The 14482-nt window shown below is 38.6% G+C and overlaps 1 protein-coding gene across 2 annotated transcripts in view; it reads left to right on the top strand.

Moving 5' to 3' along the window:
- The window catches only part of LOC105866638 (disintegrin and metalloproteinase domain-containing protein 5-like), a 128155-nt gene that overhangs the window by 77410 nt on the left and 36263 nt on the right, over positions 1-14482 (top strand). The gene's annotated exons all lie outside the window — the stretch shown is intronic.

Raw genomic sequence — 14482 nt, 5'->3', positions numbered from 1 at the left:
TCCTATTGTTGGTATAATATGAAATTATGTTATTAGTTTTTGTGTCATTTGGTTTGTGGTGATGTTTGCCCTTAATAAATTTTAAAGTCTCATTAGTTGTAGAGTCACATACTTTATTAGAGGGATTTACCACCAGACTGATTTGTGCATCACCTAAACAAATGTAAATGCTAATATAACAGTTCTATCAAGGTTTCCCAAGCTCAGCACTATTGAAATTTTAGTCCAGAATTCTTTGCTGTGAGGAATGGGGTTAGGAGGCTGTCATGTGCATTGTAGGATGTTTAGCAGCATCCATGTCCTCTGCCTAGAAGCTTTTTTGGTTCTGCCAACTGGAATGCGGTTGGTACTGGCTTCTAGTGGATAAAGGTCAGGAATGCTGCTATATATCCTACAATACACAGGACAACCTCTACAGCAAAGAATTATGCCGTAGTACTGAGGCTGAGATATCCTCGTCTAGAAAGGGCCATAGATTGGGCTACTTGAGCAAATTCAGATTCTGGAAATTGACTGTATTCCACACTGAAGTCTGAATAGTTATTATAAAACCAACCTGGTATTGCCCCTTTTCAGTTTTAAGATACACCCTATCAAAAACAATATTGGATCTGAATTTTTATGGAAGTGTCACAAAGATTGACCCTGGGCAAAGATATTTTTCAAACTATAGAAGCATACTCATCAGGAAAGTGTAAAAGATTTGCTGGGTTATTAAATAGTTGTATGAGATGAGAAATCAATATTTCATAATCATAATAAGTTAACAAAATATGTTAAGGATTTTCAGTTAGCAATAAGGCTTATACAGCATATAGTACTAGAAATATAAATGTAATTCATGTACAAGATCTAAGGATGCTTCAACTAATTTAGCTAAAGATACAATTGCTCTGGATTTAAGAAACACTCTACAAGCAGGTGAAGGATCTTTGATGACCTCTGGGAAGTTGGGTAAATACCCCTAGAATATGACTTGAACTTTAATGAACATAAAGAAATAATGTTTATGTTAATCTGGAAATCATAGTAAAAGTGGTTATTGAAGGCTACTTTGAGGTATTGACAGCATCTTTGGTTTTTAGGTTGAGTGGAAGCTATGATGAAATGTTTGAATTAGTAATATATATACAGAGCTCACTACTACATAAAATTGGGAACCAATTGTTTACATCACCATTTAATCCTCAGAATCCTTATAGCTGTCTTTTACAAAGTGCTTTGGGATGATTTTGAATAGTCACCAATCTTTCCCCAGAATATATTCTTCCCTTGGCTGACAAATCTTGGCTGGATAATCAGATACGGTAATAGGATATGGAAGCTTTTTTTTTTTTTTAGAAAGATTAGACTCTTTTTCAGCTAGTGCAGTAGACAAATATGTACAGACAGATTGATAACTTCAAATACAGCACAGTAGATCACTACTTTGGATTAGGGTAGATTTGGAAGGAAACTTTTTATTTTTGAGATGCTGATTTAAATTTTGAGAGAAGCCTCAATGTATTCTTTTCCAAGTATATTGTAAGTTTGCTCAGTTGAAAGCAATTAAATAGTATATAGTGACACTAAAGAAGTGTGGGTTAGATACTATTGGAAATCAAGGTGTAATCACTTTTAAATAATATCCTTTGTTTGGCCTTTTTACATTGCTGGTTCAAAAATAACCTACTCCCTTTTCTATTACGTAACAATTTGTCTGAGTTTTTTGTGCTCTGTGTTTAGCTTTAAGAGAATGCTGAGAAATCTGAGGTAAAAGTTTAAAAGAATCAAGTGGAAAAATTTGGAACTGTTAGAAATTCTCACTATCCATGTGGTTTAAATACCCCAACATACCTGTTGTTTTACAGTAGTAGGATTTATGATAGAAATAACAGCACACTATGTACAAAAAAATTACTGACAGTCTGTCATTAAAGGTGAGTCCCTTTAGGAATTCAATGGAAAGACAAGGCATTGACAGCTGCAGCATCATTTGATAAGTTTGGGGCCATTGCTCCTTTCTTTTCTGGTAATATGGGGCATTGGCTATTTCAAAAATGTTTTTACTTGCACCATCTGTAAGCAAATATAGAAACATAGCAAGCAATATAGCCTTAAAACATCCTTAATTCTTTTATTTTTTAATAATTTTTCCTTTTATTTCCTCATATTATGGGGGTACAAATATTGTTAGGATTACATATATTGCCCCTGCCACCCCTCCCCCACCCTGCATTGCCAGAGCTTCAAGCGTGTCCAACCCCTAGATGGTGCGCACTGCACCCATTATGTTAGTATCCACTCTTCCCCTCCTCCCCCCTCCCCCCTGCCCACCTCCCAATGGAAATGAACAGAAACTTCTCCAAAGAAGATAGAATAATGACCTGCAAATGTATAAAAAATGCTCAGCATCTTTAATCATTAGAGAAATGTAAATCAAAACCACAATGAGATGCCACCTAACCCCAGTGAGAACAGCCTGTATCAAGACATCCCAAAACAACAAATGCTGGCGAGGATACGGAGAGACAGGAACACTCTTATACTGCTGGTGGGACTGAAAATTAGGGCAACCTTTGTAGAAAAGAATTTGGAGATACCTCAAACAGCTAGAAATAGAAATACCATTCGACCCAGCAATAGCATTGTTGGGCATCTACCCAAAAGAGCATAAGACATTCTATTACAAAGACATCTGCACCCAAATGTTTATGGCAGCACAATTCACTATTGCACAGTCATGGAAACAACCCAAGTGCCTGTCAATTCATGAATGGATAACTAAAATTTGGTATATGCTCACAATGGAATATTACTCAATTCTAAGAAACGACAGTGAGCTAGCACCATTTATGCTATCCTGGATTAAGCTTAAGCCCGTTATGTAAAACATACTTAATTCTTAGAGGATGGGAGTTCTTCAATCCAGTTGCTATATTGGGGGCTAGTTGTTATCAAAGGAGACCTAAGTTGGTATTCCTTGCTTGATAATTTTCTGAGTCTCTTTGAAAATGCTCAGGTATATATTGCAGTCTCTGAGATTTGCAGTCTCATTCCCCACTGTTTTTTCTTATGTCTCCTATTTGGGATTTCATGCAAAAGGAAGAGGACAGGGATCCTTTCATTTTCGGTTTTTACCCCTCAGCCTTCAATAATCTTTCTTCATCTCAGGAGCCAATAGATTAGGTCTACTGTCCTGAGTAGTAGGTGAATAATAAAATAATAAAACATGAAATTCTATAGCAAAGTTTTTATGTATCCTTATGGTTTTGGAATATATATTTCATGACTCTTGCCTTAAATTCAATTTCCAATGAGCACCATCTGTACTAACAATATGAAGTAGGCATTAAATCATTAAATTGGTAGTTTCCTTATGGAGACTATGAGGAAAGAGTAATTTGTATAGGAATGTGGAGAAGCGAGGTGAGGGAAAAGAAGACAATAGGTGGCAATGTCAAAGCAGGATGAAGAATGTTAGAGGCACAGAAGGGTAAGTTTCAGAGTGGTTTCTTCAGATTTTGCCAGAGTGTCTCTGAGGAATGCAAATTTGGGATCACAATTTTGGGATCACAATCTTGCTGAAGATTTGGGATCCCACAAATTTGGGATCACAATCTTGCTGAGGATTTTAGACTTCTGTTCTAAACACTGACCCATGAAAGTTTGGTAGTTTTCTTCCCTTTGTATTCTCTTTTTATATACACCACCTTGATATTTCAAAAGTTCCCTATGATGGTAATTGCCACTGTAATCATCCTGGTGAAATTGTGCTGGTTAATGAGGTAAACTAAGAATTAGGATTAAAGTGAGAATCTATTTAACAGAAATTCTTGCAGATGTTGTGCTTTAGATGCAAAGAGACCAATTTTAAAACAAAGAGTCACAATAAACACAGTCTGTAAATGTGAAATGGCAACTCCATCTTTTGATTATTTCCCTCAATACTACATAGTTAATAGGCTAGATACAATCTCAGATTATAGAAACGTGGTAGGGAGATTTTCTATGTTAAAGTGATAGTGATTTTAAAGAAAAAAGACAAAGACTCCTTTGCTGAGGATTTTTTTTGTGGCACTCAAGGCAAAGTTTTTTGCTTCAGTGCACGAACCCAGTCTGATGGGACCCTCTTATATATTTTTCTTCAAGGCTAGGCTAGACATTGTCTTGTAGGATCTATACACTGCCTGAGCCCCTTGAAGTTTCTTTTAAAACATACAAGGTAGGGTCAACACATCATAACAGAAAGGACAAATAATTCGATAACTTGATTAATAAAAGAAAAAGTAACAACATATAAAGCCCACCCCCACACACTTGTTTTATTTCCTCAGTTTGGAGATGCTCACCCTGATGGGGCTTGGACACAAAGGGCTCAGGGAATGCATGGTACAGTTCTAGAATACCAAGTTCTAATAAACAAAATGAATGAGAGTCCTCAAGGCATTTTCAGTTGAAGGCCTCCAGGAAATCATCATTCACTGTGACTTGAAAAACAAAAAGCTGAATTCATTTGGCATTCTTGCTCAGACAAGGGAAAAAGAGCACCAAGAAAGCCAACTTCTCAAAGAAAAAATAACAAACAGTGCCATGCTGAGTCATTTCAGCCTATACAAAAGTAAAAATGTGAACTGCTTTATTCATTTATTAAAACATCTTCTCACATTTTGAGCTAAGTGGAAAAAGTTAATGATAGTTAATAAATAACAAAAACACATGATCATATAGAAAGCTGCATGCTTAATAGAAAGCCTACATCTTTGCTTAAAACAATGAGAGGATGTAACTTTAAAAGTACATTTGATGAATGTAAAGCATTAGTATAATAATAAAATATATTTATATTTTTATTTCAGAATATTATGGGAGTACAAACATTTCGGTTACAAGTAATGACTTTGCCTCACCCAATCCAGGGTTAGAGGCACACCCTTTCCCCATCCAGTCTTCATTGGTTGTAAGTTTACCCATTTCCATTTCCCACCCAATGAATATTACTACCATGTGAGCACCTTAGTGTTGATCACTTTGTAGCAATTTGATGGCGAGCAGATGTGGTGCTTATTTTTCCATTCTTGTGATACCTCACTTTGAAGGATGGGCTCAAGCTCTATCCAGGATAATTTTAGAGGTGCTAGATCACCATTGTTTTTTGTAGTTGAGTAGTATTCCATAGTATACATATACCACATTTTATTAATCCACTTATGTATTGAGGGTCACCTGGATTGTTTCCACATCTTTGCAGTTGTGAATTGTGCTGCCATGAACATTCAAGTGCAGATGTCTTTATTATAGAATATCTATTTTTTCCCTTTGGGTAGATGCCCAGTAGTGGGATTGCTGGATAAAATGGTATTTCTATTTTTAGCTCTTTGAGGTATCTCCAAATTATTTTCCACAGTTCCACCAGCAGTGTAAGAGTGTTCCTATTCTCCACATCCAAGCCAGCATTAGTTGTTTGGGGACTTTTTGATAAAGGCCATTCTCACTGGAGTTAGGTGATATCTCATTGTGGCTTTGATTTGCATTTCTCTAATGATTGGAGATGTTGGGCATTTTTTTATGTTTGCTGGCCATTATTCTGTCTTCTTTTGAAAAGTTTATGTTCATGTCCTTTGCCCATTCATTGATGACGTTATCTGATTTTTCTTGTTGATTTTCTTAAGTTCTATATACATTCTTTTTTATCAGCCTTTTATTGGATGTGTGGAAAGCAAATATTTACTCCCATTCTGTACGTTGTTTATTTGTTCTACTGATAGTTTCTTTGGCTGTGCAGAATCTTTTAAATTTGATCAGGTCTCATTTGTTTATTTTTGTTGTTGCTGTGATTGCTTTAGGGGGGTGTCTTCTTCATAAAATCTTTGTCTAGGCCAATATCTATAAGAGTTTTCCCAACATTTTCTTCAAGAATTCTTAAGGTTTCATGCCTTAGATTTAAGTCTGTTATCCATTTTGAGTTGATTTTTGTGTGAGGTGAGAGGTTAGATCCAGTTTCAAACTTCTGCATGTGGTTATCCAGTTTTCCCAGCACCATTTATTGAATAGAGATTCTTTTCCCCAATGTATATTTTTGTCTACTTTGTTGAAGATTAGATAACAATATGTGTATAGCTTTATATCTGGGTTCTCAGTCCTATTCCAAAGGTCTATGTCTATGTCTATGTTTTTGTGCCAGAACTATGCTGTTTTGGTTAATATAGCCTTCCAGTAAAACTTGAAATCTGGTAGGGTGATACCTCCCAATTTGTTCTTTTTGCTTAACGTTGCTTTGGCCATACAAGGTATTTTCTAGTTCCAGATGAAGCATAGAATTATTTTTTTCTAGATCTGTAAAGAATGATGATGGTACTTTGATAGGGATAGCATTAATTCTACAGTTCACTTTACATAGTATGGACATTTTGACAACACTGATTCTGCCACTCCATGAACATGGTAGATTTTTCTATCTGTTTACATCTTCTACAATTTATTTTCTTAGTGTTTCATAGTTTTCCCTATATATGTCTCTCACCTTCTTCGTTAAATATATTCCTGGATATTTAATTTTCTTTGAAGCTATTGTGAAAGGTGTTGCATCTTTGATTTTCAGCTTGACTGTTATTGGTATATATGAATGCCTCTGATTTGTGTGCATTGATTTTGTATCCTGAGACTCTACTGAATTCATTCATAATTCCAGGAATCTCTTGGTTGAATCCTTAGCATTTTCTAGATATAAGCAAAGAGTGAGAGTGTGATCTCTTCTGCCCCCATTTTAACTCCCTTAATTCCCCTCTCTTGTCTGATTGCTCTGGCAAGGATGTCCAGCACTATGTTGAATAGAAGTGGAGATAGTGGACATCCTTGTCTGTTTCCAGTTCTAAGTGTGAATGTTTTCAAATTTTCCCCATTCATTATGATATTGACTGTGGGTTTATTGTATATGGCCTTAATAATTTCAAGGTGTATCCCATCTATGCCTATTTTGTTAAGAGTTTTTATCATAAAGCTGTGCTGGATTTTGTCAAATGCTTTTTCTGCATCTATTGATCTTTGGTCTTTGTTTTTGCTTTTATTTATGTGGTGAATTGCATTTATAGATTTGCATATGTTGAACCAGCCTTGCATCTCTTAGATAAAGCACACTTGGTCATAATGAATTATTATTTTTTTTTTTGGTGTACTATTGGATTTGATTTTCTAAGATTTTGTTGAGGATTTTTTCATCTATATTCATGAGGAATATTGGTCTGTAGTTTTCTATTTTTGTTGTGTACTTTCCTGGCTTTGGTGTCCACATGATATTGGCTTTGTAGAATGAGTTGGGAAAAATGCAATTTTTCTCAATGTTGTGGAATAATTTTTGCAGTATAGGTACGAGTTTTTTGTAGGTTTGGTAAAATTCAGGCATGAATCCATGTGGTCTGGGACTTTTCCTTTTTGAAAGGTTTCTAATTCCTGCTCCAACTTCTGTGCTTGATATTGATCTGTTCAGGAATTCTATTTCCTTCTGATTGAATTTAGGGAGGTTATGTGTTTCCAAGAATTTGTACATTTCCTCCACAGTTTATAGTTTTTGGGCATATAGATTTTTATAGTGTTCAAAGGTAATGTTTTATATTTTTGTGATGTCTGTGGTGTCCTCTCCTTTGTCATTTTAATTGAGTTTATTAGAGTCCTTTCCTTTCTAGTTCTTGTCAATCTAGCAAGAGGGCTGTCAATTTTGTTTAAAATTTTTCAAAAAATAAACTTTTGGTTTTATTGATCTTCTATATAGTTCTTTTGTTCTCAATTTCATTTATTTCTGCTTTGATCTTAGTTATTTCTTTCATTCTGCTAGGTTTAGAATTAATTTGCTCTTCCTTTTTCAGTTCCTTGAGATGGTTTATTAGTTTGCTGAGTTTTGAACTTTCTGTTTTTGGATGTGAATATTTAATGCCATTAGTTTTCCTGTCAGGAATACTTTTGCTGTAACCCACAGATTTTGATAACTTGCGTCCCCACTATCATTTAGTTCAAAGAATCTTTTGATTTCCATCTGGATCTCCTACTTGACCCAATAGTCAGTCAGTAATAAATTGTTTAATTTTCATGACTTTGTGAAATGGTGAGTGTTTCTGTGGGAATTGAACTCTAATTTTGTATCACTGTGGCCTGAGAAGGTACATGGTATAATTTCTATTTTTTAAAATTTGTTGAGGTCTGATTTGTGGCATAGGATGTGATCAACTTTGGAGAAAGTTCCATGAGCTGAGAAGAATGTATATTTGGCTTTATTTGGGTGGAATGTATATTCAGCTTTATTTGGGTAGATGTCTGTTAGACTCTTTTGTTCTACAACTCTGTTTAAGTCCATTATTTCTTTGCTTATTTTCTGTTTGGAGGATCTGTCTAGTTCAGTCAGTGGAGTGTTGAACTCCCCAGCTATTAGGTATTACTATTTATCATGCTGTTTAGATCAAACAGAGTTTGCTTTATGTATCTGGGTGCTCCTGTGTTCAGTGCATAAATATTAAGAATTGTTAAGTCTTCTTGTTGGATTTTTCCTTGCATCATTATATAGTGACCATCTTTGCCCTTCCTTCCTTTTGATATTTTAACATTTATGTTATGTGATTTAAGAATCACTACCCCTGCTTTCCTTTGGCTTCCATTTGCCTGGAAGTTTGTTTTCCAACCCTTGACTTTGAGTCTGAAAGCATCTTTACAGGTTAGATGCATTGCTTGTAGACAGCAGATACTTGGCTCATGAATTTTTTTCCATTCAGAAAGTCTATGTCTTTTCAGAGGACAATTCAAGCCATTCACATTTATTGAGAGGATTGATATTTGGGCTAGATTTCTGTTCATATTGCTGGATAAATTCTTATTGTTTTGTTTCACCTCTAGAGACACTGTGTAATCCAGGTTCTGTACTTTAACTCTCAAGTGATTTTACTTTGATGGGTATCTATTGCTCTGATCAGTGTATAATGTAGGTCTTAGTACTTAGTACTTAGTACTTAGTAGAGCAGGTCTGGTCTTCACAAATTCCATCAGTGATTGCTTGTCTGGGAAAGTCTTTATCTCTTCCTCATAGATGAAGCTTAGTTTTTCCAGGCAGAGAATTCTAGGTTGGCCATTATTCTGTTTTAGAGGATTAAGGATAGGTGCCTAGTCCCTTCTGGCTTGCAAAGTTTCAGTTGAGAAGTGTGCATTTAGTCTGATATGTTTTCCTTTGTAGGTTATCTACTGTTTTTGCCTTACTGCTCAAAGGATTGCCTCTTTTGTGTTTACTTTGGTCAGCATAATAACTACATAATGTGGTGACTGCTTTTTCACATTGAGTCTCCCAGGAATTCTGTGTACTTCTTGTATCTGGATATATAGATTTCTGGGCAGGCCAACCATATTTTCCTCCAGTATTCCAAGAAAAATATTTTCCAGCATTTGTGTATTTTTTCTTCTTTCTCTGGGATGTCTATAATTTTTACATAATCTCACATTTCTTGTATGTTTCGTTCTTATCTCTTGCTTCTGTGTTATTTTTCTTCATCTGATTTGTTTAGCACATAGGCATTATCTTCAAGCTCTGAGGTTCTTTACTCTGTGTCATCCATTCTATTCTTAAGGGTTTCCACTGTGGTTTGTAGTTCCTTAAATGATTCTTTCATTTCCAGAATTTCCATTTTTTTCTTTTATAATATTTCTATTTCTTTAGAGAATTTTTCGGTAATTTTTCTGTGTTGTTCTTGTGGCTTCTTTGTGTTGGGTTTCTATTTTCTCTTCAATTCCATTGAGTTTTGTTACAATCCTTATTCAGAATTCTTCCTCTGTAATTTTAATCATTTCATTTAAATTGGTATTTGTTGTTGAAGATCTAATGATTTCTTTTGTGGGTGACTTTTCTCTCTGATATTTCATGTCTTCCCATGTTCTTTCACTTTCTCATCAGGCTACTTGGTTGAGAACTCTGGTGCTAAGACTGGTTTATCTCCAAGTCCTCAAGGGATGTTCCTTGACAGTGCTGGGAGAGGCATGCTGGTCCTGTATTGCCTTAGAGGTGTTTTAGCAGGTTGTGTTACCTATGCCCTGTTGTTTTCACCTCTGGCCAATGGAGATTAGTGAGTTTGGTACCCCAGCTTCAGCTCCCTCATGGTGAATCACACTTCTGCGTATGACTCCACTTCTAATAGCTTGAGATGGAAGGCACTGTGTTTAGCTATGGAGTTACCCTCTCTGTTGTTGATTGTGGTTTGCATGGAGGAGCCAGTTATCAAGGTAATCTGATGACTCTGTGTTGGTCCCTGGTCCCCCACATGGGATATACAAATGCCTCAATCTTTGGGAAGCATCTTGCTGCTCCCAAGGGTTACTTGAACCATGTTCCACCTTTAGGTGGGGTAAGGTAAAGATAGATCACAACTGGTGCCCGCAAACCTGAATGTGTATGCTTCTATGGTTGCTTGATCTGCTGTTAGGGGGAGACACTAATATGTTATTCAGGGCTCTTTCACCACACTTGGAAGGGTACTCCTTAAAGAGACAGTCAATGGTACAGTTGCTGAAGACTCTGGCCAGGATTTTCCTTTCTAGTTCACCACCCCCAAAGCTGTAGCCACCCAGACGCGAAGAGTGAGCCTTAGAGTTATGTTCTTATCAGATGATCTAAGCTGGTCCAGCAGACCAAATCAACAGGCTGCCCTCTATTGCTGTGTACCAAGGCCCCACAGATACACCCAAGTAACACAGAGAAAACGGCTTTTCTTGCTTCTCCTCACCTCCAAGGGTGGAGCCCATCACACTGGCACAAAAGTCACTGGGCTGGGGGATGGGTATTGCCTGAGACTGCCACATGCCCCAACATCTGGGGATCCCACAGATGGTGGCCTACCCCCCCAAAGCACCAGTGTTGGGGGGATATGCTCAAGCTTTGCCCACCAACACCAGCCCAACTAGATGAATACACAGTTTGTGGACTGCTTTTTAGTAACAAAGTCCCATGGATTCATGCCAGCCTTACAGAAAAGGTGGCTCTTCTTAATTCTCCCTACCTCCTAGGGTGGAGTCCATTGCACCCAGAGTGAAAAGTCCCCAGGCAGGAGGGGGGGTGCTGCCTGAAACCACAGGGTGCCACAGCATCTCCAGGCTGTGGACCCCTAAAGTGTCGACCGCCCACCCATGGAAAGCTGGCAATGGGGGCGACCACTTGGGTGTCAGCAGATGCCCATTTGGCAGGCTGAATCAACGAGCTGCCAGCTGTCCCCACTGTGTCCATGTCCTGTTGTCTTATGCCTGCCCAGTAGAGGGTCCTGCTCTCTCTGTTCCACCCTGAGCTGGCCGAATTTTTGGTGGTTTCCAGAGACAGAGCCCTCCTTTTCAGCATTCACCTCCTTTGTTCTGGTCTCTCTAAGTAATAGAGGTGAGGTGCCTGTCTCCAAAGTCCCTCGTCCAGTGGCAGAAAGTGTCCACTCAGACCAGTCCCTCCCCCACCCAGTGGGGGCCTAGCACAGAGCACCAGGGAGTTCAAAATTTTTCTTGCTATTGTCTCCTCTCCACAGAGCCTGTCATCCCCTGCCACAACTTTGCACCAACTTCAGGTACTTCCCTGCCTGAGTGGGTGTGGAGGTCAGTGGAGGAACCAGGCATTCTCCTTTGGGTCAGATCATGCTGCCCTGGCTAGCTGGGCAGGTGCTGCCATCCCACACTCTATTCCCTATCATATATCTCACACTCTCCAGTCTTTGTGATTGTATCCCCAATTCACCTCCTTTTTTTTCCTGCATTGCTTGTCCCATGCTTCTCTGCGGATTCACAATGCTGTTCTTTGTGGGGAGCGATCCACTCGTATGTAGCCGTCTGAGTTCTTCACCTCCTACTCTGGGAGCAGAGACCCAGGAGATCACCACTGATCTGCCATTTTGATGTCTTTCTATAAAATATTCTTAAATGAGAGTAACATTAGAATCTGGTGACTTAACTTCTCTTTACTAAGAAAGGGAGGTCCAGAGAGGTTACACAAGTTGCCGTACATCACACTGCCTAGCAGAGAGATGGATCTGAACAGATTTAACCCTGGTTAGTGATCCACTTGCTTATACTATTGCACCTTGCATCCTCTAGCCTGCAGTCAATGCTATGTAGGATTTATTCTACCTTGGCATGACTAAAAGCCACAGGAGACCTGGTCCAAGGGCCATTGATGATATCAAGCCAGCAATGTTTTCAGAAGTTCATATTGTCTGAGGTTCAATTAATTTCAGCTCACCTGAGTCAATTCCAAATGTGAAAATTACATATATTTTTTTCTCTCCTTATTAATATGCTACCCGGTCTTGTAGAAATTGTCCAGCATCTCTACCAGCGTCATGGCGCAATGAAGAATGCTCTAGACCACAATCTCGGGCTGAAGGGGAAGGAGAGACACTTTTCCTTTCAAAGAGCTCCCATACCTCTCCAAATCTCTGTATTTATTGCGGAGAAAGGCATTCAAGGTCAAAGAAAAGAACACACAGAGAGAATGTTTGAAAAGAACATATAGTTAAAATCTCTGGTGCCAGTAAGCACATTATCCTAAAGAATCTACGTAGTGATATGCAACATATCCATATTTATCTTGGGATTCCTTGTGACTCCTTAAGGCTATAAAGAAAGGAGCAGGGACCCAATATCAGTCACACTCCCCTGTATTCCAAAGCCTGCTGTATGTAGCTGGCTGATAAGCATTCATGTCCCAAGTCCTGTTTGCAGGGCTTGTTCCACCTTTCTCACAGTCTCTTTACCCAGGCCTTTATGCCTTTTATTTTAATATGTAAAATTTTATTCACATATCTGCCAATGGTTATTTATCATATGTGTAAATTTAGTTTTTAAAGTATATTTTTTATTAATTTTATTTTATCATATTATGGGGGTACAAATATTGTTAGGGTTACATATATTGCCCCTGCCGTTCCTCCCCCCCACCCCTCACCTTACCAAAACATCAAGCGTGTCCTACCCACTGGTGGTGCGCATCGCACCTATTTTGTAAGTATAAATTCTTCCCCTCGTCCCCCCTCTCATCTGCCCACCGCCCGATAAAAGTTTGTTTTTTTCTTTTTTGACCTTTGGGTTACATTGTATATCTTTGCCTTTCCCTAGGAAAGGTTAGAGGTATTCCCTCCCCCACCCCCCACAATGCTCGCCACAACCCTAAGATGTGTATCTCCCCCTCCCCCAAACCCTGGTGGGCACTACCACCATTTGAGCACCATAGTTTTAATCAGTCGGTACCAATTTGATGGCGAGTAGATGTGGGGCCCGTTTTCTTGATCTTGTGTCACCTCACTTTGGATAACGGGCTTAAGCTTAATCCAGGATAGGATAAATGGTGCTTGCTCTTTATGCCTTTTCTAGCATCCTCTACAGGTCTCATAACTTCAGCCTGGGCAATCCAAGTGTAGGTCCACAGTGGCTGCAATCTCTTCCTGTTTTATTCAAGAGGGTGTGTGTACCAGACTCTCCGCCCCAAGCCAGGGGCTGTTTTATTATATTTTGATATACTTGAGTTCCACTGGACATTCTAGTGATGAATGAGGACTGGAGCATTTTTAAATGGAAATATTTTAAGGAACTATCTCCGCTCACCTTTATCCTCTCCCTGCTCCAGACTAGAATGATGCTTTCGTTTAATTGTATTTCCTTTAAACCTCAATTTTGAGGCCCCTAAGAGATCAAATTTATAAGTAGCAATTTGTAGTAGCCTTGAGAACTGGACTTAACGTCCCCAAGTCTAGACACTGGGTTTCCTCATCCATGAACAGAAGCACAAATACCGACCTATCTTCATCGTAAGCCTGCTCTGGGAATCAAATGCGGTGGGAAAGCACTGTAAGTTATAAAATAGAAGGTATTAACAGCTAAGGCGAACAATTACATAAAAGTCCATAAGGTAAATGCCTTTGTCCAATGATTTTTGCAGCTGCATAAGGGGGGAAAAAGAAATAAAGGTAAAGAGAAGAAAAACAAACAAACAAACAAACAAAAAAATCAGTCACTGACTTTTATGTGGACTTACTGGAGGGAAAATGAAAAAAAAACACATGCTCTCTTTTAGAATCTCCTCCAAGAGCATTTCCAGCAGTTCCTAATGTGATCAACTCTTGACACTGCCTCTTCTAGGACTGACTGTGCAACCCTAGGGTCCAGGAGGCACAGAGACTTCAGACACTGCTGTGAGAATCAAGGGTCTGTCCTAAAATGCCCCAAACTTAATTTCCAATCACTGCCTTTCTTAAATTGTGCTTTTAGATTTTGTGGAGACCTCAGTTCAAAGCCCACAAAATGGAGCAGGGATAGGAAAGCTGCTACTGAATATGCCTAAATCTCCCAGGGCCCCTGGGGAATTAGGTGAGGGAATAGGGGACAGCCATCATCATCCTGGGGGGAGGAAGACAATCCCGGCCAGGAGGGGTTTGGCCAAGGCCAAGGGGCCTCAACAGTCAAGAAAGCAATGCAGAAAGTCCTGCCATCCCAAGCCTTAAAACAGCTG

Source organism: Microcebus murinus, chromosome 24 (assembly GCF_040939455.1).
Source record: "Microcebus murinus isolate Inina chromosome 24, M.murinus_Inina_mat1.0, whole genome shotgun sequence".
Lineage (NCBI taxonomy): Eukaryota > Metazoa > Chordata > Mammalia > Primates > Cheirogaleidae > Microcebus > Microcebus murinus.
Note: the sequence above shows the minus strand (reverse complement) of the source record. Positions and strands in the feature narration are given on the sequence as shown.